Source organism: Canis lupus, chromosome 27, assembly GCF_011100685.1.
Source record: "Canis lupus familiaris isolate Mischka breed German Shepherd chromosome 27, alternate assembly UU_Cfam_GSD_1.0, whole genome shotgun sequence".
Classification (NCBI taxonomy): domain Eukaryota; kingdom Metazoa; phylum Chordata; class Mammalia; order Carnivora; family Canidae; genus Canis; species Canis lupus.
The window spans coordinates 27442599-27469845 of NC_049248.1; the positions used below are offsets into that span (position 1 = coordinate 27442599).

Below are 27247 nucleotides of genomic sequence, written 5' to 3' on the forward strand. Positions count from 1 at the left end.
AAAGCTATTCATAAAGGGAGGTATTTCTTATAACCCGATTTAGCAAGGCGTTCCTTCCTAAACTTAAGAAAGAGAAGGTTTACAACAAAATAAATCTTGTAGGCAAAATTCCTGCTTTTCTTCTCTGGATTTCAGGTTTTTAGAACTGTGTTAGGATGGCCTTAGCCTACAATTCGTGGGGCTGTTAAAAGCATTCACAGATAATTTGAAGAGGCGTCTGAAGGGAGTAATTCCTTCTATATAGTGAATATGGAAAAAGAAACCAACGATTTAACAGTCCTAGCAGGAAGTGCATCTTCCAGAGCACACCACGAAGGAGAAAGAGCTGCTGTGATGAGGGGAAACGATGGTGTGGATTCTGCTGACCAAGACTCTTTGAAAAGTGATCGAATGGCCCAGATGATGGAGTGCAGTTGTCAAATATGCTGCTTTGGAGGTGTCACATTATTTCTCCTCAGTTAAAAGAATCAACACTGCAGTGCCAGGAGTTGGTAGACCCCAGCACATGTCTTATCCACTGTTGACACATGTGACCTGCAATATGAGACCATTTTTGAGCGATGTAATGTAAAAATACACATTTGGTTCTGGTTTTAGAGGACAAGGATGTCTGTTTGCATCATCAATTTAAATCATCAGTAGCATAATGGCCAGAGTCTCATAGAGTTGAGAAGCCATCAGATTTCTCATATCCAGGGGCTTTAGATGAACTGTGGCTAGTTCATCTCAGGGTGGCATCACCCAGAAGCTCAGGGTGTTCTTCAACTTCTAACCTTCTTAATCATTTCTTTTCAAAGTTTTCTAAAATTTGGCTTCTATGGAATAGCACTTAGTTCTTTGAGTCCATTTATCTTCTGTTTTCCTTGTTTTTTTTTTTTTTTTTTTAAAAAAAACTTCATTCTCAGGTGCACTGCGGTGGCTCAATGGGTTAAGTGTCTGCCTTTGGCTCAGGTCATGATCCCAGGGTTTTGAGATTGAGCCTCACATCGGGCTCCTTGCTCAGCGTGGAGTCTGCTTCTCCCTCTCCCTCTGTCTGCTGCTCCCCCTGCTTCTGCTCTTTCTCTCTCTCTGTCAAATAAATAAATAAATAAAATCTTTTAAAAAATCTTCATTGTCCTGCACTTAGATTTTATATCTGGTCATATACACTTTGTCACTAAAAAAATACCCTTTCAGTTAATACCCCTGAGATTTCAATAGTATATACAGTTATATCAGATGCAAATGATGACAGTATGTGTCTCCTTTTCAAAGCCTTATTCCGCTTTGTTGTCCTATTTCTTTGCCAGGGACTTAAAGAACAGTCTTAATAGAGCTGGAAAATTTGAAATTCCATCATATTTCTGATGCAGCGTGACCCCCCATTTCCTGCTGTGACTCAGCGATTACCCAGAGGTACAGAGCACAGTAGGATGTCACATTGGACCAGTGATGCTATGGTCAGATCCTGCAAATAGTCTAGAGGGAAGGGAGAAGTTTGGAGAATCATTAGAGAAATTTACCTCCTAGTGTTTGAAGCTTTCAAGAGTTATTAAAGATGTCCCCAGATGAACCAGAGAAAACCCTTCATCTGCTGGGAGCCCTTGAGGAAACTAAGATAGCTCAGCCTCCGCAGCACTGAAATGCTGAGCCATAGGCACATGGTGAAGGGCTCCCTTCCTCTGTATGCTAGGCCTCAGGAAAATGCACACCTCCACTCTGCTCTCCTAAACCTAATTCATCTTGTCTGAACTCCTCACTGTGGATTCCATTCTTGCTCTGGTGCTCGACCATTTTGAAACTGATGCTTTGCTTCTTGCTACGGTCTCACCTTGCGGCTGTCTGTAGTTTCTCTTTGGCTCCGGGTCCTGCAGCCCAGACCTGAGAATTGGAGCCTCCATTTCCCTAGAAAGGGACTGTGGACAGACCATGCTTAGGAACATAATCTAAGTATTTTGGGCATGTTATGTTGTCTTCAGTTACTTTTTTTTAAAAAGAGAGCTCTGTCATTGTCAATTTGGCTAGCTTTCTAAAGGAAATTGTACTTTCTCTCTTTTTTTTCTTTCTTTTTATGTCTCCTTTCTCATCCAATTTCAATTGTATCTTTTTTTTTTTTTTTGGTCTTAATTGGTTTTCTAAGGGTTTCATCTATTTTCATTTTTATTCTTTATCTGTTTCATTCTTCCAAATAAGCTGTTTTAGGGATCCCTGGGTGGCTCAGCGGTTGAGAACCTGCCTTTGGCCCAGGGCATGATCCTAGAGTCTCAGGATCGAGCCCCACATTGGGCTCCCTGTGTGGAGCCTGCTTCTCTCTGCTTCTCTCTCTCTCTTTGTGTGTGTGTGTGTTTCTCATGAATAAATAAATAAAATCTTTAAAAAAACAAAAAAACAAAAAAAAGAAGTTGCCTTAGAAATTGTACAGATGTGCTTTCTACTATTTTTGTTTTGTTTTTCACTCTAATTTCACCTTTAACTTTACTAACTTCCTCCCACCGTTTTCTTCTTTTTAAAGATTGCTCTTTTTTTAAGTACCATTATTGCTACTCTCCTAAAGACATTCAATGCTGTACATTCTCTTCTCAGTAAATTTTTAGCTTTATTCCATCTGTTTTGTAATGGATTTTCATCTTCCATTGCTTTTAGTTGGTTTTTAACTTTAGTTTTGACTTATCATTTGCTCTAGATCCTATTCAGGAGCATGTGTTTTAGCTTCCAACAGAGAGCTGAAAAAAAAATTAACTAAAAGGATAATTTTTAAACTTAATTCAATATCACACACACAATTTTGTTTATCATATTATAAAGTATTGTCTGATCATTCATGTCAGAAAAAGCTGTATTTAAAAAAAAGTCTCATATGAATGAATTTTTACATTAAGTTCTCCATGAATTTCTACTATTTCTTGGTTTGGGTATATTTGGATTTATATCTGGCAAATTGTCTTCATCAATTTTGCCCTTTATAATTACTTATATCTCTCTTTACCCTCTTTAAAGCACCAAGTTTTGAAAAACCAGCAGCCAAAACTGCTCCTCTTTGTTTGCATTTCACATGATTGCTTTATTTAGCAGTTTTCAGTTCTCCTAGATCACTTAGATTTAAGAGTAATATAAACAATATAAAACTAGCTTTTGTTTCATTATATTTGGACTATTTCTGGATTTCTTTTTTTTTAAGATTTGTTTATTTATTTGAGAGAGAGATACTGAGCATGAGTGGGAGGGGGAGAAGGAAAGAGAGAGAGAATCTCAAGCAGACTCCTCACTGAGCACGGAGCCTAATATGAAGCTTGATCTTACGACTCTGAGATAGAGACCTGAGCCAAAACCAAGAGCTGGACTTTTAACCAACCGAGACACCTAGGTGCCCCAATTTCTGGCTTTCGGTAGAGTAAATCAGAAAACTAGAATGCTTAGTATATGCCCACTCTTTTATTTTATGACTTTATTAAGTTCTTTTATCACTTAAGTGTTCCTTCTTGTCCTCTTATTGTTAAAAATTTATTATTCATTTGTATTTTCCCATTATTAATTTAGGAGTCATGTTGTGTTTTTTACTTTCACTAATCATTACCTTACTCCTGAAACTCATACTCTCTCATATTAGATATGTATCAAATCATGATATTCTGATTCGCATAAAGATGTCAGTGTACTGATTGGAAGAGCTCAAAATCAAGGTAGTTTTCTCTGTTTCTTTTATTATTGCTTCCCCATTTCTGTTCCTTTTATCTTTCTGGAGATTTTACTATTTGCATGATTGACTACCAGATTCTATCCTATGTATTCGCTCTGTGATCATCCCATTTTTGGTTTATCCATTAAAGAAACTTTTTTTGAGGGAGCACATGCATGCACATAGCGTGGGGAGGGGCAGAGAGAGACAGATAGAGAGAATATTAAGCAGGCACCATGCTCAGCACAGATCCTGATCTGGGCCTCTATTCATGACCCCAAGATCATGACCAGAGGTGAAATCAAGAGTCAGTCGCTTAACCGACTGAGTGACCCAGGCGCCCCTCATTAAAATCTTTAATATGAAAATCAGCAATTCCATTCAGGAGTAGGATCTCCTTAAGTGTGTGTATTATTGTCCCCATTATTTTTGTTATTATGATCTGTCTCATCCAGCAATTCTATTTCATGAGAGGCTTCCTAGCCTAGGTATTCTTGCTATTATCCTCCTTTTGAGTTTTCAATCCTCCTATGTATGTCTTTAATATTTATGGTTTGATATATCTCAGGGTTCACACCAAGACATTGGGGTCTATTAAACAGTGACCAACAGACACATGGAAAAAGGCAAAGCAATCTGTGCTCTGGTGAACAATTGATGTACCAGCTAATAGACTGACAGTCCTCAGCTGAGTCACCAGCAGCAAGCTCTCTACCCCAGTACTCTTGTGACTCATGGATTATAATTCCCAGTCTCAAGGATAGGGACAGCTTGGCAGAGGTCTGGGAGATTTAGCAGGTGTTTCGAGGAACACGTATTTGGTGATCCACGGATCTTTCTTGAGTACAGACGACTCTGATCCTTATTCCTATGTTGGTTCTCTGACTCCCATCTTGTCCAGGAGGGAACAAATCCCTGTGCCTCTGTAGAGATTATGGTTCAGCACATACATCCAGGCTCTGGCCATGTTTTTGGTGCTGCTCTACCACTAAAGAGGAGGATCTGAATTGAAAAATGAAAGCAGAAACAACAGAATACTTGTTAACATAGTTATTCTTTAATAGGGAGTTTAGCTCATTTGCACAGTTTTCTTTATTTCCTTTATTACATAAAAGGATTAATTTCCTCTAATCTTTTGGCATGACATGCAAAGTAAAAGTACTATTTTAAATTATGCCTGTGGTTGCATTTGAGTTTTACACACATATATATATTTGATCCTACTTTTTTCTAATTATCAAGGCATCCAATTTTGTTTAGAAAGAGTATATCTGATAATGAAGGGAGATAGTCTCTGGAATCAGACTCTGGGTTTGAGCTTGGTGTCCACCACTTACTAGCTATATGACTTTATTCGTTTCCTCATCTATCAAATGAGGACATAATCCTTATAGTGTTGTTCTGTGGATGGAATGAAATAACACAGGCAAAGAACCTAGGACAGTGGGAGGATGGTGTCCAGCATACAGTAACTACTCAAGAAATGTAATTTCTTGATTTATCCTTAACTCAATGTTTTATTTGGTTTCTGTAATCACCTCCATTCCTTTTATATAAAATTTTTCTGCATTGAGTTTTTCTTTATAATACTGAATGGCGAGGACATTTTAGATTCAGAAAATACTTTTGGTTATAAATCTAGTCCAGTAGAGATCTAGCATCAAGTGCACATGGAAACTGAATCCAGCAAAGCACTGTTGCTTTGCTATATGCCTGCTTATTTTTAATGATATAATTTATCAATTTATCATGACAGCAGATGATAACAGTGATAAGAATATGTAAAAGGCATTGTGCTATGCTCCTGTTATTGGTGACAGGAAAAAAAAGAATAACATTCTTGAATAAAGTTAACTGGGGATCCCTGGGTGGCGCAGCGGTTTGGCGCCTGCCTTTGGCCCAGGGCGCGATCCTGGAGACCCGGGATCGAATCCCACGTCGGGCTCCCAGTGCATGGAGCCTGCTTCTCCCTCTGCCTGTGTCTCTGCCTCTCTCTCTCTCTCTCTCTCTCTCTGTATGACTATCATAGATAAATAAAAAAAAATGAATAAAGTTAACTGTAGTCAATTACTGGAAGTCCTCAGTAATGTTAGGTTTCACATTTATGAAGTCTAATGGCTCTAAACTACATTTATTAGTAATATTTCTGTGAAAAAATAACATCAATTTTCTATTTAAAGTATTGTTTTATAATATGTTTTTCAATAACCCTAGGTTTCTTATCAACATGGTTATCACCATATATCAATTATACTGTTACATTTCTGTTCTGGATTTTGATTCATTTCCTGGCCAGCTGGGATGAACAACCAAATAATATTCTCAGGAAAAGGTCTGTATGTATAATGTTTGAATATGAAAATATCTCTCTATCGCTTTCACATTAATCATAATTTAATCACAAAAATGTATTACAAACTTTTTTTCTTTCTAGAGTCTTGGAAGATACATTTTTATTTTACTTTAAATAAAAAAGTTCTAAAATTTAACTAGGAAATCCATCTATCTCCTTCTCCCCTCTCTGCAACACTGTTCATTATTTTACATGAAACTCGGGAATCTTTTTCATCTGTACACTCAAATATTTGCTTAACCAAGAGCATTTTCATTAATTGCTATATTTAACCTTTTTTTCTTTCTATTATTCTGCTTATGCCTCTTCTAGAATACCTATAATTCTCAAACAACCTCTCCTTTTTCTGTCTTTCACATGTAACATCTTATTATCTTTATCTGAGAACTGAAATATCCCCTATAAATTCAACATTTTCTCTGCATGTTTTCATTTCTTTGTTGACTAAACCAGGTTGTCCCCTGAGGTCACGTTCTTCCATGTGTCCTCTGCATCCCACATACATCAATGCCAAAAGGTGAGGGATCTCCCTGCTTGTCTTCACTTCCGAACAATCCATCCCCTTTCCAAGGAAGCAAAGACTAAAACAAAAACAAGACTGAACAAAAGCTCTTCTTTGAAACTTAGGCCATTCACCTACACTATTCTCTGCCACTGCTTGTTGTGTAATCTATTGACTCCCTATCATTCCCCTTTATTGAGTGAAGAGATTGATTCTAGATTGAGACTTTCTAGTCACCTTTATGAGATGCTTTTGTTTGTTTTTTTGTTTTGTTTTGTTTTGTTTTGTTTTGCCTTGCTTCTTTCATAATTTCCTTTTACTCTTTGGTTTTTAACAGTTGGACTGTGATTTATCTAGGAGTGGATCTAGATACATCATTCTACATTTGCATCCTTCCTACTTTGAGTTCTTCATGCCTTTTATGCTTAGATTTGTTTTTGGTATTGCATTGAGATGTTTTCAGTCATTTCCTTAAATAATTTTTCTCTCTCATATTTCTTTCTGGGACTTCTATTACATGTATGTTGATATGGTTTATTCCTTCAAAACCTCCCTGTTGCACTTACGATAATGATCTTTCTTTTTTATGATGTTCTATGAAGGCTCCATAGGATTTGACTCTTGTTTACATTTCAACTTTATTTTATGTAAATGTTTTTCTTTCTCTCGCATAATGCTCAGGTTACATGGCTTTATAATTACTCTTAGATCAAAATTTATGAAGGAAGGAATGTATGGTTGTAGGATTGATGGCTTCAGTTTTTACTGGCTGTTGGCCAGGAGCCATGCTCAGCTCCTAGTACCCACTCACAATTCCCATCATGTCAGGAAGTTCCCCAGGAATACCTCTTGCTTCTGCAAGGCCCACAAAGGAGACAGAGTGCAAAATGAAAGGAGGCTACAAGGCACACCAAATTCTACTGACAAGAAGTAGGCTAACAAAACTACTCAGCTGTAAACCCATGCTACCTTTCATGAAAAAAGAAAGGTAATTCTGAAAACAGACCCAAAGGCCCAGAGGAAGGAATCAAGAGCCACAAAAGAATTATTTCAGGCCCTGAAATATAATCAAGAAACTCAATATTTACTTGGCTAAATTTCAGAATTGCTATGGAGCAGTGACTTCTTTGTATCTTTTTTTTTTCTTTTTTTAAAATTTATGATAGTCACATAGAGAGAGAGAGAGAGAGAGAGGCAGAGACATAGGCAGAGGGAGAAGCAGTCTCCATTCACCAGGAGCCCGACGTGGGACTCAATCCCGGGTCTCCAGGATTGCACCCTGGGCCAAAGGCAGGTGCCAAACTGCTGCACCACCCAGGGATCCCTTCTTTGTATCTTCTATTTCACCTTATGAAATGGGAATGTCTATAGCCACTATCCTATCCCTATCTAACCATTAAATATTTTAGGGGATAGAAAATTTATCTATTTAGTTTTACAGATCCACAGATTATAGAATCTCATGAGAGGCATTATAGAATCTCATGGGACCAAAGAGTCTCATCCATACCAAGACCTGTAGATTATGGCTTCTGAATAGATACTGTAATCAGACAACATCTAGGGGCAAGGGGTCCCTGGAAAAGAGTGGATCTATTTTGCTGATGACAGGAAAAAGAATCATTAGGGACCAGAGGACATACTGTAGCAGACTGCCTTGTTATATGGCTTTCCATATCCCCACTTCCTAATGTTCATGCGTTTGTGTGATCCCCCCTTTGAATGTGGACAGGAACTATAACTTACTTCTAACCAACAGAAGATGGCAATGGTGAGGGATGCATGTGACTGCATGTACATAATTATGTGATTACATTAGACAAGATAATAGCTCTCATCTTACTGGGGCCTTTCTCCTCCTTGCTGGCTTTGTGAAGCAAGCAGCCACTTTGGAGAACTTGACATGGCAGTCACAGCAGATAGCTGTAAAAAGTGAAGAGTGACCTCTGTCCAAGATACAGCAAGAGAGCTGAAGTTCTCAGTCCTACAACCACAAGGAATGGAATCTTGCCAAAAACCTGAGTGAGTCTAAGAATAGATCCTCTCCATGTAAGCCTTAGATGAAAGCACAGCTCTGGATGATACCTTGATTGTGGTCTTGTGAGATACAGAGCAGAGGGCTTACCTAAGTCATATCTGAACTCCTGACCCATAAAAAGTGTGAGCTAACAAATGTGTGTTGATTTAAGCCACAAACTTTGTGGTAACATTGTTATAAAGCAATAAATAACTAATACACTGTTCTCTATTTTTATGTATTTTGAGATATTTATAATAAGTAAGTTAAAAACATTTACTTTTAAGGACCCTATTCCATTTACTTTGTGTTGACTTTTTATAGGCTTCACTTATTTTCTTGATTTTATTTGCCAACTCTTTCTTGGGAAGAGGTCCCTTCAGGCCCTGGGATTTGCTCTCAGAGTAGACAAATGCCCTAAATCAGTTCTCTGTTCCCATGGATGTTAGAAGTTCCCACTGCAGCCCATTTACTGACATTAAGGTTGGTCTTCAATACCTGTTGAATGTGATGCCCCAAAAGCATTCATGTGTTGTGACTCTACAGATCCTAGGTAGGGATCTTTCCTTTCTAAGTAGGAATCTAAATTCTTGTGACAGCTAGAGATTTTAATGCAGTTTATAGGTATCCTCCTATATAGTGCATAAAAAATATCACCTTCAGTACCTGCTATGCCAGTATGCATTTTTGTTATGCCCTTCTTACAATCTTTTTCTTAGGTGACTAAATTGTCCCAGGATACAAAGTTTCTTTATCTTCACATGCTACTCAACTTCCTGCAATGATGTCTAGGAGTCTAGTTTCTAAATGGAGATAAGAAGAAAAGGTTGCCAATGAAGGAGAAGTACTGAATGGGTTGGGAAAGCAGAAAATGACAGTGATTTTGCCTGGCCCACAGTTCCTACGCATTTGTTGAATGGGCTCTGATCTTCCTGAGTAGTACACACTTTCACCCTCTGGATTGGGGAAAGTTTTTGTTACCTTCTTTGAGGCCTTCTGTCCAGTTCTGATTCAGAGGGTGGAGTATATGTTGTGTAATCCAAGAATATGCATTTCAATTCCATTCTCATGGGTGATTCATTCAGTGGAAATTCTCTCTGCACATTGGGCTATGGTCTTTCTTATTTTTTTTATTTACAGAACTGTCATTACTTTGTCCTTTTGTTTAAATTTGTGGATATTTTACTGTAATGGGAAATTTTAAAATTTTTTTAAAAAGCTGTGTTACACATAGTGTCTGTTACTATCTTAACTTACAAATCTTAGCCTCTTTTTTGGTTTTAATGAAAGGCTGTGGGATTAAGAGAGGACATTGACCTTTTAGATGCCTTTTGTATTGAATCCAGGCTTGTGTCTATCACATTTTTTATCTTCTTTTATTTTAAAAAGCTATAAAGGAAATGACATTTCCTGAATATTGAGTATGTCATGTATGCCAGATATGGCACAGGGCATTTTCACATAAAATTTTTCTATCTAGTTTTGATAAAAACCCTTTAAGTAGGTGTTTTTACATTTATATGAAGAAACTAAGTCATAGGAAATGTAAAACTTTTTTCATAAATGCATATGTTGAAAATAGAATTTAAGCCAAAGTCTTTTGACTTCAAGTGTTGTAGTCAAGAAATTCAACGTCCCAGTTATGTGGGCAAACTTGAGTCAATTTATCTGCTCTCACATTGATCAGGGTGGGTAACATCCTGCCTTCTATGTGGTGGAGCTTTGAATATCTTGGGTCTTTGAACTGGGATTATATAAATGGAATGAACTGAACAGGGCTGCTAAACTACATCTAGCTCACTCATATGAGCTCCATGTAATCTGGATACCTGCCAATAGTGCTTCCTCCATTTGGACACAGTAAGGCTGTTGGCTTACCTTTCTTGGTGCTGATATATTTTGGTCAACCCAGATTCTGGAGTATAGTTGGCTTGGTTAAGTGGCAATGTCTTTCAACCTTCTCATGCCTGAAAAGGCACTGCCTTCTCCCTTTGCAGCATGTCCCATTTGGCCTCTCACTCCCACTCAGGCACAGTTGCTTTACCATCCAAAACTCAAATCATTTCTTCTGGATTTTCTTGTTCTTCTATTTTAGCAAGTTCTCTCAACATTTAATCCCACATTTCTTCTCTTAGGGTACTTTGAGTCTCACTTACTTTTCTATCTTGGTAACCACTCTTCCATGTACTTTTCTAGACACATCTTCAAAAATATTTGGATCAAACCATATCCTAGCTATGTATTTCTGCATCTCCAGGGGGAGAATCTTTTTTAAAAAATATTAAACTCTGTTAATCTAAAGCTTTCCACAATGTCTCTGATACTCTAAATATTTGTACTATTTCTGTGTCAGCATAATTCTCAGGGGGTAGACATCACTAGTATCAGCTGTCTTTAATAGATTTTTGGTCTTTGTTTTAAAGAGGATTTCAGCTAGCTTTCCTTCTACTCTTGTCCAAATGCAAATTATACCTATGGTATAGGAGAGGCCTTCATTTCTTGTTATTTGTTCCATAATAAAGTCCTTTTCTTTTCTGTGGATAAAGCTGAAATATAGATCTCCAAGATTCCTAAGTATAATTAACACATGGTGGATCAAAGGTAGATAAGCCATTCAATTTTGGGATCAATCCTGCTTTAACCCAAGATGAAGGTCAATACTTAATATTCCAAGATTATATATTGTTCTTATATTCTATTTTTAAGTCGGTTTATTTGTATTGTATGAATATTCCAATATTCTCCTATTAGTTTACACAACTGATTGAGAAATACAGCAGAGGGTAGCAGACTGTTTAACTTACTAATACATAGGTTGGTAAACTTCTCTATAAAAGGCCAGATAGTAAATATTTTAGGATTGTGGGCCTTATGGTCTTTATTGCAACCACTCAGTTTTTCCATTGTAGTATGAAAGCAATGATAGACTATATGTAAATGAATAGGCTTAGCTGTGCTCCAATAAAACTTTTGTTTTTTTGTTTATAAAAACAGGAGGTAGATCACATTTGACATGTGCGCCATGGTTTGCCAACTCCTGTTTTAATGCCTGGACAACTAGAACATGGAAGCTATTCTCAAGTCGACTTTTGAAAGAACTAAAGAAACAATCAAAGTCATAGATATAAATGTCTCTTGCTAAAGCCCAAGGTTCAAGGCATGCATTCTGACTCCATAAAATGCCTCTAAGCATGTCTTTTGTTGCTTTTATTTTTAATTTTCTATGTCTTCATCTACTATTCTATTTCCTGTCTTCTTCTTCTCCAAATCCATGATCCTTTTAACCAAATACTGGGATCATGATGGGAAAGACCAGTAATAATACCTTGTCTCCTTATCCAAGCTCTGAACCACTTGAGAAATGAAACAAGGAAGTTGACATGTGGAGACCAACATTTCCTTTTTGTTGCCATGAAAGACCAAATCAGAGGCTGTGAGTTTCCTAGTATAGAGTGAGTCCCAAATGTAGACACTCTTATGAGCCTAGAACTCCTGCTCCCTATGGGCAGCTTGCATTCCAGAGAAAGGAAGAAGGAAGGGCTCTGCTTAATTATTCTTTCCATGTTTACCTTTCAGGTAAGTAATTCCATCTAGCCTGGGCAGGAGTGAGGGAGGCAGCCAAAAAGGTCTAGAAGTACTGTACCAAATGAGGTTTTCTCCAAAGGGGAAAGGAGCATTCCCCAACAAACAATGTCAGCCCAAGCCATGAGTTCCAAAAGACTGTTCTGTGTTGACATGCATAGGCAACATATGATACAACAGATGAAGAAAGCAGTGGGATTCTTAGGTTGAGTGACATTCACACAGCTATTTAAAATCTTCATGCTTTAAATAGTGGTCCCGCTCTGTTGCTCCCCAAAGGATGTGGGAAAGTCAAGAACATTCTCAAAATAATCTGTTTGATGAAGTTCCAGGTTTCTTATCATAATAATTTCTTCTGCAATAACCCAAAAGCCTGGAGAGCAGCTCTTACAGGTCTGCAGCATCATGATTAGCAATTCTTTCTCTTTTCTTCATCACCACCGAACTGTGATGGTCAAATAGAAGTCCTCAGTAAATATTGCTTAAACAAATGAATAAAATCAACCTTCTAAGGTTTTGATTTCCTATCCTCATTATCTTGTTTAAACAGCAATAAGTTTCTCTTTAACAGGATCTGCCCATTCTCTTAAAAAAAAAAAAACCTTCTCTTCAGCTCATAGAAATTTAGATTCATCTTAATATCCTACTTTTCTAATTCATTGCTCTTGAAAAAAAGATGGGAAAGGAGCAGTATCTGATGCATGAGACATAGCCAGAGGTGATGGTATAACTGAAAATGGTTGATAATTGTTGTAATAAAGAAGCGCCTGCTAATTTGTTGCTAATTTATATTTGGAAATTAATGTTGTCTCTGAGGTCTTTAATGAGGGCAGGAAAATATAGAGGCTCCTTTAAAAAGGGAAAATGAAATAAAAAAATAAGTTTCATATTTTCCTTGGTCTGTTGCTTAAGAAGGTTACTGTAGGAAATGTAAATAGACCACAGGAAGCTTTAGAAACTCAGCTCCTTGATTGGAAAAATGGAAATTCTGTTTTTTATGGAAATAAAGTAATTCTATGAAAATACAAAATACAGTTGGTTATCATTTTAAAAAGGTTAGTCTTTTGGATTATGGTTTCTTTGATATAGTACAACTCTGGCACAGGCCATTCCAAGTATATTTCTGAAAGCAAAATAAATGGAAAACTGTTTTCTCTCTTCATTAATGTCTTGCTGTGTTCTATTTGTGGAATGCCAAGAGAAGGAGCACACAGAGTTTCCCTGGATCATTTTCAGAGAGAGAAGGATGAATGGGGTAAGGGAGTAGACCCCGGAAGAAAAGAGTCACTCAATTTGAAGAAATAATGCTTCCCCAGGCTTACAGCACATTTAGATCCTCTAATTGTGAGAAATAACACCTTTCCTAGACCTTTGGTACCATTTCTTTTCAGTGAAAATTATCCAAAAGAACATAGCAAGTAGAGAAGATTTTGTTTGTTTGTTTGCTTACTAACTATAAAGTCCTCATGACCCTAGCAGGCTTATAAATTATTCTTTTTGGATTACTTTTTTCATTTCCCCTCCAAACACACATTTCCTGCCCTCTCCATTTGTCTTGAACATTGTACCATCTCTTGGTGAATTTTAACTCAACTCCTTTTCTTTCTTTGAATAAACTTCAGTGCAAAAAACTGTAATATCTTGAAGAAGCTACATTTAAATACTCATATTTTTAAAATCAATACATTTTTAAAGATTTTCTTTATTTGAGAGAGCGAGAGAGCAAGCATGAATGGGGGACAGAGACAGAAGGAAAAGAAGAAGCAGACTCCCTGCTGAGCAGGGAGCCCCATTTGGGGCTCCATCCCATGACTCCAAGATCATGATCTGAGCCAAAGGCATACACTTAACAAACTGAGCCACTCAAGCACCCCTAAACAATATATTTTTATCCATGACTATATGCCAAGGCCTGGCGACACAGTAGAGAATAAGTCAAATGTTGTCTCTGTCTTCATGGGGCTTACTGGATTTCCGGAGCACCTAGAACAAAAGTCAACAAACTATGATGCATGGGACAGATGTGGTCCATTGCCATATTTTGGAAATAAAGTTTTATTGAAACAATCATACTCATTCAGTTACAAATTGTATATAGCTGCTTTTGTGCTACCATAGCCAAATTGAATAGCTGCAGTTTAACTATTGGGTTGGCAATACCTAAAATATTTACCACCTGGTCCTTCACAAAAAATATTTGTCAACTGTTGCCCAGGAAGGAAAACTAGTTCCTATTATACATAGAGCTAAAGAAAGAGACAGCCATTAAAGGATTTCTGTGGAAGAGTATATCAAAGCTTCCCAGTTGACTCTCAATATTCACTCTGTACTCTTTTATTAAAAAACACTTTCCATTTGCAGTTGGGCATGCATCACCTGGAATAGAGACTACACTTCCCAGTCTTCTTTGCTGATAGAGATGACCTTGCATTTCAATTCTGGCCAATGAGATGTAAGCAGAAATATTATGTGCACTCTTTAGAAGTTTCCATAAAGAAGAGGATGGATCTTTGTTTATGGATCCTTCATGGACCTTGCTGGTTACAGTGCTTGAACTCAAATAGCCATCTAGGACCCTGAAATCCGGAAATAGTGATATGGGAGGAGAAAAGACTCTGATTTATGGAGCCAATCATGCTAATTTTGGACTACCTCCCATTGAAATTCATTTCTGTGAAAAAGAAATAAACTACTGTGGTTATGCTAATGCCATTTTGGCTTTTCTGTCAAATGCAACTAAACTCTAGGAGAATTTCTATCTAATATATCTGATGTCCAGTTTGTACTCCCCCTCTTTGGTGCAAACCTATGATTTTTTTTACCTTTTTATTGAGGTGTACTACACAGAGGTGTATATATGTCATGTTTATGGTTCCATAATTTTTTACAAATAGCACAGCAGCATAACCAGTAGCTACATAAGATAGACTATTTCCAGCACTCCAAAATGCCCCTACTCTTTCTTCCAATAGCTTTCCCCACTTATGAATAACCACTTTCCTGATTCCCAATTGCATTTGTTACCTTTTATTGTTTTACTTTACAAGACAAATGGGTTGACACAATGAATAGTCTCCTACAGTCTTCTTTTGTTCAATATTATGTTTGTGATTTTTATCCATATCGTGAAATGTAGGTGTGATCATTCATTCCCATTGCTGAATAGTATTTCATTGTGTGACTATACCACAACTTATTTATTCATTCCACACTTGATGGACATTTGTGTAGCTTCTAATTTTTTGATTACTACAAACAGTTCCATTATAAACATTTCTGTACATGTCACTTGATGAACAGGCATACACATTTCCTTCTGGTATATACCTAGGAGTGGAACCATAGGGTTTGCATAGTTTCAACCATAAAAGATATTGCAAACAGTTTTCCAAAGTGACTGAACCAAGTTGCACTCCCACCAACAATGAATGAAAGTTTTGATTGCTATAAATTCTTGCTAACACTTGGGATCCTCCTTTTTCATTTCAGATATCTTGATGTGTATATAGCTGTATTGCATTGAGTTTTTATTTGCATCTTTCTTATGACTAATTGTATAATTTATCTATTGCCACAATAGTGCTACATAGCAAGCAACCACAAAATGTCAGTGACATTTCACAGTAAGCATGTGTTGATCCAGAGTAGAAAGTCAGCTGGGGGCTGGTTTGGCAGGTCTGCTGTCCTTGGCTGGGATTGTTCACATACCTGTGGGTGTCAGCTGACTATCATCTGATTTAGGCCGGCTGCAGCTGGAGCAACGGGGGTTACTCATCTCTCTTCTACACATCTCTCAGTCTCCATCCAGCAGGCTAGCCCCAAGATTCTCATGGATATGGCACAGGTGCAAAAGCAAACAAGCCCAATTGTGCAAGTGCTTTTCAAAACTTTGTTTGCATGACATTTGCTAATATTCCATTGGTCAAAGTGAGTCATACAGCCTTGCTTGGATTCAGAGTCAGTCAGTACTACAAAGTTACATGGCAAAGGGAGTAGAGACATGAGTGGAAGAAGTGAGCCATGTTTGCAATGTATTACACTAAATGAAGTTCAGTACTTTTCAAATTCTTATTGGCCACTTGGGTATCTTATTCTGTGACATGGCTGCTCAAGTCTTTCCTATTTTCCTTTTGGGTTGTCGGTCTTATTATGATGTATAGATTTTTATGTTTCTAGATATGAATCTTGTTGAATATATGCATTATGAATATGTTCTTCCCCTCTGTGAACTACTTATTTATCCTTCAATTATGTCTTTTGAAAAATAAAACTTTTTAATTGTAATAGTCAATTTATCAAGGTTTCTTTATGTTTAATCTTTTCTGTGTCTACTAAAATAGTCTTGCCTACCCAAGAGCATGAAGATATATAGTTATGTCTTTTTTCTAATATCTTTATTATATTATCTTTTTTTTTAAAGATTTTATTTATTTATTCATGATTGTCACAATGAGAGAGAGGGAGAGAGAGAGAGAGAGGCAGAGACACAGGCAGAGGGAGAAGCAGGCTCCATGCAGGGAGACCGACGTGGGATTCGATCCCGGGTCTCCAGGATGGCGCCCTGGGCCAAAGGCAGGCGCCAAACTGCTGCGCCACCCAGGGATCCCTATATTATCTTTTATAAAAAATAATAATTCATTTGGAAGCTGTATTTTTGAAAAGACTGAGATAAGAATCAAAATGCATTGTTCCCTTACAGCTATCCAATTAATTAAGTAGCATTTATTAAAAAAACAAAAACAAAACAAAACATCCTTTTCTTTCTGTGGTATGGTCTCACCTTTGTCATAAATCAGACAGCCATATATGTCTGAGTCTGTTTCTATACTATTTTTGACATAATCTTGAAAATATTATAGCCTAGTTTTGTCTTCATTTTGAGAGTTAATATCTAGTCCTGTTTTCGTGCCTAGAGAGATGTGGTAAAGATCAAGTTGAATGAACCTGTAGATTCTCAAACGAAGTGAATTTTTTGCAGAGAATAGGACTTTGAAACAGGGCAAAAGTTTACTTCATGCTATTTTTTGACTGGACTAAGAATCAAAATAAATATCTCATGAGGAAAACTATTTTTTTCCAGTTTAGTGTATTGGGCAAGCTATTTTTAAAGTATTTGCAGTTCAAAATTTCTCTTTCAGTTTAATCCACAAAGCTTCAGTGATTACATCTATTACTAGGGTGATATCTGCTGTGTATAATAGTTTTTGATAGTTCTCATACCAAGATTTAGGAGAGGCATCAGTGTATAGAAGACTTACTTCCTTGCCTTCTGCCCAAGATTTATATAATAGAATAATTATTGTTTTGTGTAAAAACAAAAACTTTCTTATTGGAAAGAATAGTACAAAATGTGGGCTTGAAATTTCCAGATGGAGAATCAGGTTTAAAGAATGTCACTCCAAATTTTCCAGACCATTTGAAACTACAGCCTAATGGACCAGAAAGGGAAATTTTCATCATGATTTTCCTGAGTTAATCTGATTCTCATTTAGGCCAGAAACCAAAATGTTTTGTTACTGGCGTATTGTCTGCCAGGAGTGGCTATATACCAGAGATGTACAGTCTACATCTATTATAAATACCAATGTTTAAAATTGGTTATCTGATAAGGTACTTGATGAGATCTTACTAGAGGAAGAAATGGCTAGAAATGCAGGTGTTTGACTTGTAGTTGCAGATGAGTGAACAAATAGTTCACCAAAAAGAGCTTGGACAATCTTAAAGGTCCCATTCTAATTTACCTGGGCAATATTTTCCCTGCTATAATTCCTCAGATAGGTTTCCCCTCCTTTTTTCTTCCAATATAAGGATGATTTTTAAAAATATATTTATTTATTTATTCATGAGAGACACAGAGAGGCAGAGACATAGAGGGAGAAGCAGGCTCCCCGTGGGGAGCCCAATACAGGACTCAATCACAGGATCCCAGGATCACTACCTGAGCCAAAATCAGACACTCAACCACTGAGCCACCCAGGTGCCCCTAAAATATTTTAATAAATCAGAAAAATAGACTTAATTTAAGTTATATCTATTGCAGGTGAGGAACTGTGAAAACTGCAAAAAGGAGGCAACATCTAAGGTGGGATACAACTTGGGAAATGGTATTTTCTTCAGAGAATTTCCTCTGTGTGCCTTGATTCAAGGACAGAGAGGGAAAAGCTTAGAGTTTGTCCTCTTTCTATGCATGAAAGAAGAGCCATTCCTCTATTGCCATTTAGTTAGTAACCACACTCAGCTGGTGTCGTAGAGGGGTCACTGTCAGTTGATGAGTGAATGAATGCTGCCTCGGATTGCTTTTCAAAATGCTTATGTGTATATGCTGCCCCTTCTCAACTGACTCTCAATTTTCAGAAGATAGAAACTCTACTTTCATTGCTTTCGAACTCTCTTCTCTGTTCAGCATGCTACTAAACATAAAGTAAATACTAAAAAATTACTTAGAATTCAAATTATCAGAATTAAGAAGTCCTACTGTTCCTTTCCATTTTCCAAATGACATTTATATCCAATACCTAGAGAAGAGAGGTATAGTATGTGGTGAAAAGTTATGAGGACTTGGATCCCGACTGTAGGAAGCTACAGCCTTAGTGGGACAGAGCTGGACAGAAGCAAGAGGAGATTTAAAGAAGCTAGTGAAACAATTAAAAGGGAAACTGGAGGGCAGCCGCGGTGGCTCAGTGTTTTAGCACTGCCTTCAGTCCAGGGCATGATCCCGGAGACCCGGGATCGAATCCCACGTCAGGCTCCCTGCATGGAGCCTGCTTCTCCCTCTGCTTGTGTCTCTGCCTCTCTCTCTTTCTCTGTGTCTCTCATGAATAAATAAATAAAATCTTAAAAAAAAAAGGGGGGGAAACTGGAAATAGGATCGTTCAGGGTCCAAGGAAGAAATAAAAGAGTTGTCAGTGATGTCAATGTCACAGAGAGGTCAAGTTGAGGGAGGCTCAAAATAGATCCTGAAATTTGGTAAATAGAAGGTCACTTGTGACTTCAGGGAGAACCATTTCAATAGAATAGCCAACAGCAGTGAGGTCAGCAGTGTTGCGTTAAGGAGTGAGTAAGAGGGGACATGGGGAAACATGAGTAGAGACTTTCTCTCAGGAAGTTTTAAGTGCTTTGAAGAACAATTCGTGTTGTAGGAGTTCAGGGAAGGAAAAGAGCAAGGAAACTTTATAAAGGAGATATGATGATGGGGAAGAGAAATTTATGACTTATTAAGAAAAGAGCACAAATTATACTTCGAGGTTAAAATAGCCCATATAAAAAAAATAAAATAAAATAGCCCATATAGGAATGACATCAGGAAAGCAAAAGAGGAGGAAGTTATTAGAAAATCATGGTGATGAAGGCTTTCTGACATGATATTGGTTGAGTGTGGGAGTATGGGGAGACAAAGGTTTGGAAATTTCAAGCTCAAGTGATGAGCAATATACAATGCCATGAACAGGGAGCTGTGAAGAACTACTAGATTCTTCAGGAGGCTTGGAATGAGTTTAATCTAAAAGCTAGTAACCATGAGGTGTTGCAGAACCTCCTGGTGTAAATGTCAGCATGGCAGTTGGAATTGTAGGCTAGGGGAGTGATTTCATGGCATCCGTTCACTATATCCCAGTGCTTGGTTTCCCAGAATTTGACAAACACAATCTCTTCAATTTATCTGTAACAACCTTCTTGTTGGTACTGTTGCTCAGCTGATCCCAAAGCAACCTTCCTAGTCTCTATCACTAAAAGCCTTTATTGATAGTTTATCTAATCATCGTTTACTATACAAAAGTCCCTCTTCTCTTGTGGCATGATGCATGAAAAGCACTTGACAGAGTGCCTCTCCATGACAAGTACTCAACTAAACGTAATGTTCCTTGACTGCAAGCCTGTCATTACCCCTTCCTCAAGCAAAATGCTGCTTACTCTTTGTCAATTTTCTACTGCTGCTGTAAAACAATGACTGTAAACGTAGTCAATTAACACTATACAAACTTATTTTATTGTTCTAGAAATTGGAAGTCCCAAGTGGGTTTCTCTGGACTAAAAATCAAGGTATCAGTTAAAAATCAGAACAGTGTCCTCTTCTGGAGGAGAGGATCTGTTTCCTTGCCTTTTCCAGCTTGTAGAGGCTTCCGACTTTGGTTGTCTCCTCTTCCCCCTCCATTCATGAATTCAGCAGTATGAGTCTTATATCTCATTGTTCTGATATGGACTCTTTTTCTTCTCCCACTCTTAAGAACCCTTATGATGACACTGGGCCCACTCATAATCCAAGACTTTCTCCCCATCTCAGGATCAGCTGAATTACCAATCCTAATTTCATCTTCATTCTTACTTTATTTCCATGTAGCATAACCTATTCACAGGCTCCGAGTATAAGGTATAGTTCTCTTTGTTTTGTTTTGTTTTTAAAGATTTATTTATTTATTTATGATAGACAGAGAGAGAGGCAGAGACACAGGAAGAGGGAGAAGCAGGCTCCATGCAGGGAGCCCGATGCGGGACTGGATCCCGGGACTCCAGGATAGCACCCTGGGCCAAAAGCAGGTGCCAAACCGCTGAGCCACCCAGGGATCCCGGTATAGTTCTCTTTGGAAGGCATTATTCTTCCTACCATATCCTTGCAGGTCACATGTAGGTATCACCTCTTCTGTGAGCATAGAGTGACTCTTCAGGATAAAGTGAATCATGTCCTTCTTGGCATTTCTTCCACATGTAGTGACTACCTCTTATGACAGCCCTTAGCAAATCATTCCATGTTATTTGTATAATAGTCTGACACCTTTATTCCAGGTGGAAAAGGCCTTTGTGTCTGGCAAAGAGGAAAGCTCTGAAAGAAAAATTGTTGAATTAACAAATGCAGAGGAGGTAGAATTTTGGTAGGGTTTTATTAGCAAGGTGAAGTGTATATGATGGAGAAGTGAATTTGAGGGCCATTTTATGATATGATAGGGATAGATGGGTGAAGATCAGATAAATACCAATGTTTCGAGTCAAGGTTGAGATACCAGACCCCATGAAATGGGCACAATGAACTAACTAAATTCAACAATGTCTGGAATTTGTGTAATTTTATTTTATACTGCGTTGGAATTTAGGAATAGCTCATTTATAAACTTTACCTAATTAGGAAGAGAACCTAAAATGAAAGGAAGGCTATATGTAACAACACGTCTTAAAGAGACATCACCACCACACAAAATCCAAAAACCAAGAAGTGTTTTCTTTTTCTCTATCTTAGTATAGAAAACTAAAACAAATAAATAACAACAATTTAAAAAAACTCCATCCTTTTTTATCCATCACTCTCCGGGAAGATTGGTGTTTTGATTTAGATGATAAGGATAGTCCTATTTCCTTCTTAGCTTGAGCTATCCCTTGGGTGGAGTAGGTCAACGTTGGGTTGTATGAGTGTGACGCACATTTCCTTCAGGCAACAATCAATTTCCTTTTTCCGATCTGCGCTCCCCACACACCCGCTGATAAACAGTCTCGTCTCCGAGGGGAGCAACTCACCAGGAAGGGAGTGCCTGGTTCACATCTGACCAGTCCGGTTCCCAGGCCTGCTGGTGGCTGGCCTACGGCAGATGAATAAACTGTGCCCTAGTTTATAACTTTGGGTGGTTATTAGAATGAATCAATTTTCCAGGACCAAGTGGGAAGTCTAATAAATATAATGTATCTAAAAACACATCAAAGACCAGCCCTTCATCACAATGAGCCCAGGAGGATGTAACCTCTCTGAGGCGTGTCTGTGCTTGTGGCTCTGTCTGTGAGTGCTCCTGGGATGGTTAATTTTTGACTCATACAGCTGTGCTGCGTAAGCGTTGGGATTCTTCTACGTGGCAGGCAATCGGTAGTCACTGGAGCTTCTTAAATCATTAGAGAAGTAAGAGGGTAAAAATGGAGACTTCGAAAGATTAATCTGATGTCACCATGCCTAAGGGATTAGTGGGTTAGGAAAGACAGAAGGGAGTCAGTAAGGTGGCTGTGAAAATACTGCCCTGAATGGGTAAGGGCCTGGACCACTAAACACAGAAAGTGGGTGATATTAAGACACCGTGAAGGAAGAAATGGACTACCATGGATGTGAGTATGTAGAGGAAGCAGCCACTGAAGATGAGGCTTGGGTTTTGGTCAGGGACACCACAGTGGGGCTAATCTGATAGGATCTATATTCAGTAAAATATATTTTTTATTTTAAAGATTTTAATTATTTATTTGACAGAGAGAGAGAGAGGGAGACAGAAAGAGAGAGCACAAGCAGGGGGAGTGGCAAAGGGAGAGGTAGAAGCAGATTCCCCCTCAGAGCCTGGGGCAGTGTGTGGCTAGATCCCAGAACCCTGGGATCATGACCTGAGCAGAAGGCAGCCGCTTAACCACTGAGCCACCCAGGCACCCCTGGTTGTATGTTTAATAAATTTTTTTTTCAGTGGTCTCTAAATTGAAGCTGTGAAATAGCTGTAAAATAATTTTCTTTAAAAGAAGTCAGGTCATTTTATTTTCAAGAGATTTGTTAGTATGAACTCAAAGAAAGGGTACCTAGACATGCTCTTGACTATAAGAGCAATTTCATTGTTTCAAAACCTTAGCTCTGTTGCTTTTTCACTGATCAGTAGTAGCAGATACATTATTTTGAGAAGCAAGCATAAAGCTGAAATAGGATGCTCAGATTCATAGATAATGGTGGTGGCATTGGAAAAAAAATGCAATTGCTACTAGGAAAGAGCAGCTTAACGTGATGGGTATGCACCAAGTCTCTTCTGAAGTGACGCTAAGTGCCTAGAATCATGCAGGAAATGTTTTGCAAAGCCACTGGGAGTTCTAATACCTGGGAAGCATGGCTTGTAGGTGAAATCTGAGCAGGCTTTTAAAAAGCCCCTGATGGTACCAAACCATGTAGCATCTTCTGGAGACTTACATTTCATTTACAGTCATTAAATTTTGTGTACACACTCTGGCTTGACTCCATATCCAATACCCCTTTCAAAAGTCAAATGAACAAAAAAGTGAAGCTAAGATAAATAAATAAAATTCATAAAGAACAAGTGCCTCATTGTCTGCCCTGGCAAATTTACCTGAAGCTGTTCTCTCTCTCTTTTACACACACACACACACACACACACACACACATTTTTTTTAATCCTTAATTGAAAAATTGAGCCTCCAGGAGCCAAAACATACACTGCAAAGCTAAAGCCGTTTGAGCATTGGCATCTCCAAGAACCTGGCACTTGTGACTGCTGTAGCTAGTTTTCGCACTGTGAGGCTGCTTTTGATTTATTACTGTCATAAAACAGGAATAGGTGTAGTGTTATGATGATTTGCGATTTGTTCCTAACTCAAAGGGCTCTGGTGGCCTCTTAAACTTATTATAACAACTCCGTATTAGGAAAATGCAACTAACTTGACAGGATTCATTCCTTCAGGTCATACAGAAATTGCGGGGGGTTTCCCTCCTATGTGTGAGGTTTGAGGGAAAGGGGAGAATGAAGAGATGGAAGAGGGGAGCATGTGGCCACTCGATGCCCTCGCTTCAAACAATCAACTCAGAGTTGGAGGGGTTGAGTTTCATTTAGCTCTCTTTGTGCAATTAAGAACATTTCTAAAGAGCCATTTGCATTCCCATTTTATTTGCTCATCTTTACATTTTTCACTCTCCTGTAAGGGTTCCAATGGGCCAGGTTTCCTGCCAGCATGACAACAATATCCATGCTGGCTCATGGCAGCTTGATGGGGCATCGGGGAGAGAACCACTCGAATGGGCCGCCCACGACCTCAGCATGAGTGAGTAATTGTAAAGGCTCCCCACCATGTGTGTTAATACTTAGAAACACAGAACTGAATGTCAACACTTTGCCTCTCCCGAGAGTGCTCAGATCTGAGCACGGAGGCCGAGAGTAACACCACACCAACCTGGAGTTGAGAAAGGAAAGTATATGTTATCTGTTTTAAATCACTTGTCAAAAATGAGTTTTTCTTGAGCTCTCTTCTTTGGGGAGAAAAAAAAATATAGAAGAGTCTTTGGCATCAACTGCCTTGCCTTGGCGCTGAGTAGCAGCTATGAACACTGACACTGGACACCCATACCAGAATGGCACACACACTCATCATTGCTCAAAAACAAGGCATTTGCAGATCAAAGATTGGGTAGGAGTCCTTGTGCTGCTCTTCTGATCCTCAGAAATCCTCAAAACTTGTCTAAATTCCAGTTTTCTCACTGCCAAAGGGAGCTTAATCTTTATCTACCTAACAGGTCTGTCGCAAGGAAAGTCATGCTAGTCCTTGCTAGGGGATGAATGTATGTGTGTGTGTGTGTGTGTGTGTGTGTGTGTGTGTGTTAAGGGTGGAAAGGTTCTTTTGCGTTGTGCAAAGTCGCATTGGAAAGAGATCCCATGTCCACAGAAGAGTTAAATTAATACTCATGATAGAATCTAGCCCCTGCTAGAACATTAATTATCATCTGCAGAGGCAAAAGCGTTAAATCCTTTGGTACAATTTCTGTGAATAAGGGATTTCTGAGTGTCTCACCCCACAGATTCCTCTGCAAAAGAGAAGTTAAAAGTGTAGGAAACAGATATCTGCCATGCTTCAACTTTCAACTTTTCTTCCAGTCCTTCCAGTTATAAAGTGCCAAAAGAAATGGTAGTGCTGCTGGGAGGCTATAAGGATGGTCCTGACTGGCCTTACCCTTCTGCGGACCTTGGTTGTGATTTTACATGATAGGCTGCACAGAGCCCTCTACCCAGGTTTGATCAGCTTTTATCAAACTCCACACCCCACCCAAGATAAAGTTGTTTACCTCAGCTTAGTTTAGTGGAAATTGCACTGTATTGGGAACTGAGATGACCCAGTTCTCATACTGACTCTGCTACTAACTCTGAACAAATCACTTAACCTCTCTGAACATGTTTCCTGGTCTACAGGATGTGATGGGGCTGGGGCAAGGGGAGCTGCGTAGCAGTAGACGAAGTGTTTTCACTCTTGAACTCTTTTCAGTTCAGACATCTCTGATAATGGTGTCCTAATGCAGGGGCGGTCAAATGGAACATCTAGAACATCTCATAGATGGGGAGTAATAGAAATGGCCACCCATCATTTAGCTCTTTGTATGTGCAAGAGTCTTTTCTGTGCAATTTACACACATTATGTGATTTTCTTCTCACAACAATCCTACAAAATAGATGGCCTTGTATATGCAATTTACTGATTATGAAATCGAGATATGGAGAAATATTGGTTTTCCCAGATAACACCTCAGGTGCAACATTTGAACCTCGATTGTTTGGCTCTAAAGTTCATGTGCTTTAGCTTCAAACTTTGGTGGCTTTTTGCAACATCATTTATAGAAAAATGTGAAAATCTCAATAGGAAATAACTCCATGATTGTTTTTTTTTTCCATTTTTTCTTTAAATTCCATTAGCCAACATATAGTACATCATTAGTTTCAGATGTAGTGTTCAATAATTTATCAATTGTGTAATAATCAATTGATTATTAATAATTGCCAAGAGCTTGGAAGTCTGGTGAACAGGCATGCACACTGAGTGTCTGCTGACCTTGATAGAATGAATCCTCCAGCATTCCTGAGTTCCAGACGAATGTTTACATTTTTTAAAATATAATGCCTAGATACCTTACTCAGGACTCCTAGCAGGGTAGGACAGATTGGGGACAGATGCGATCTTGCTTCTCATTGAAAGGCCCTATAGTACATGCTTTTCCCCAACCGAGTTCAACAATTTTAATATCTAATCTTCCACTCCTCACTTTCTTGTTTGCTGTCTCCAGAATTTTGTAAGTCTTTGGGAACAAAATAGAGTAAAAAACTAGAAATGCTAATGCAGCCTGCCACAATAGGTACTCAACAGAAGCTTAGAGAATTAGTAAGTTCACGTTCCTTACCCTGTCTCTTCATACCTCTTTTGCGTTCCTAACTAATGACTACATCAAATGCTCTGGTTTTGTTGTTTTGCTTTTTCAGAATAGTGTTAGTGGTCAGTAAATATTAAACAATTGGAAGTCCAGAAATTATTCCAGTGATTGAACCAGAGGACTTAACCAAGATGGAGCTGAAAGCTCTGCAAATATTCTTTCTGGCAGTGTATAGCATTTCTTTTTCATGATCCAGCCCTGAGCCAAGACGAAAAAGAAGAAACAAAAATGGAAAAGATTTATAGAAATGCCCTCTAGTATTTGAGCTCATAAACATGTGGGGTCTGTAGTTTGCAGTTCTTTTATTTGAACTCGATGGTTTGAACCGGTCAGTTTAACTCACCGATCCCTGTCCCAGGCACATCTACAGGATTTTTCTTTGCTAGACAGTGGATACCTATGACATGCCCAGCTAGAACTCCCACAGCAACGGCCCTCCAGGAAGTTGCTGCCCTGCTGGGACCCTAACCTTCCTTCCAGAACCACTGAACGACTTCTTCCCTGTTTCTATGAGGCTGACACACCTGCTTTGAATATCAATTCGCCTGTGCCTCTGGATTTCCAGGTGGTGATTTTTATTGCTTTCCAAAGCATGAAATTTGAACTTGCGTTTTCCCTGATGTCAGATTAGCAAAAGCACCTTAACAGTGAGCTTTTTTAAATAAAGCAGCTATTTCTGGTGGTTACCTCATATTTTAAGAGCCCATTAGAACTATATAGAGAGTTTGCTAAAAGGCAGGGAGAAGAGTGTTAGACATTTAAAGTTTCAACTGGTCATCTAGCTATTAAAATATTAGGTGTAGACTGGCTTACATACTTTTTTATGTTACAAACCACACATCTGAAGATAGAATAATAAGCCTCAGAGGCCAGAGATGGAGTTTCCTTGTCTATTTTTCAAAGCAAAGTAGGAAACTTAACTTTATGCTAGAGGAGGGGTATGGAGAAAAACAGCTCTGGATGGCGGAGGACGGTGCTGGTGGCTACAGTGGGAGGTCATTTTGCATTTCAAGTCACAGGGCACAACGTGGTCCTTATAAACTCATAACCTGTTTCAGCAAACATGAGTAATTACAAACAAAACACCACACAAGTTGAGATTTTACATGCTACCTCATTTTACCAGGGCTGAAATGTAAAGCAAATAAAATAAAACTCTGCCCCACTTGCCATGCAAATTGGTTGCCTGGGGTATAATTATCTGATTAGTCCTTGCA

General features: G+C 38.4%; 1 long non-coding RNA gene across 5 annotated transcripts in view; it reads left to right on the forward strand.

Annotated features, from left to right (window-relative positions):
* The window catches only part of LOC102156632, a 98809-nt gene that overhangs the window by 45538 nt on the left and 26024 nt on the right, over positions 1–27247 (forward strand). For 3 of the 5 annotated variants that reach the window (XR_005379990.1, XR_005379991.1, XR_005379993.1), the window contains 2 exons: positions 5870–5987; positions 23763–23881. This is a non-coding gene — a long non-coding RNA (uncharacterized LOC102156632). Of the gene's footprint in view, positions 1–5869; positions 5988–11521; positions 11737–14470; positions 14826–23762; positions 23882–27247 lie in introns of those variants that run through there. The other 2 variants (XR_005379994.1, XR_005379992.1) reach the window with 2 other exon arrangements.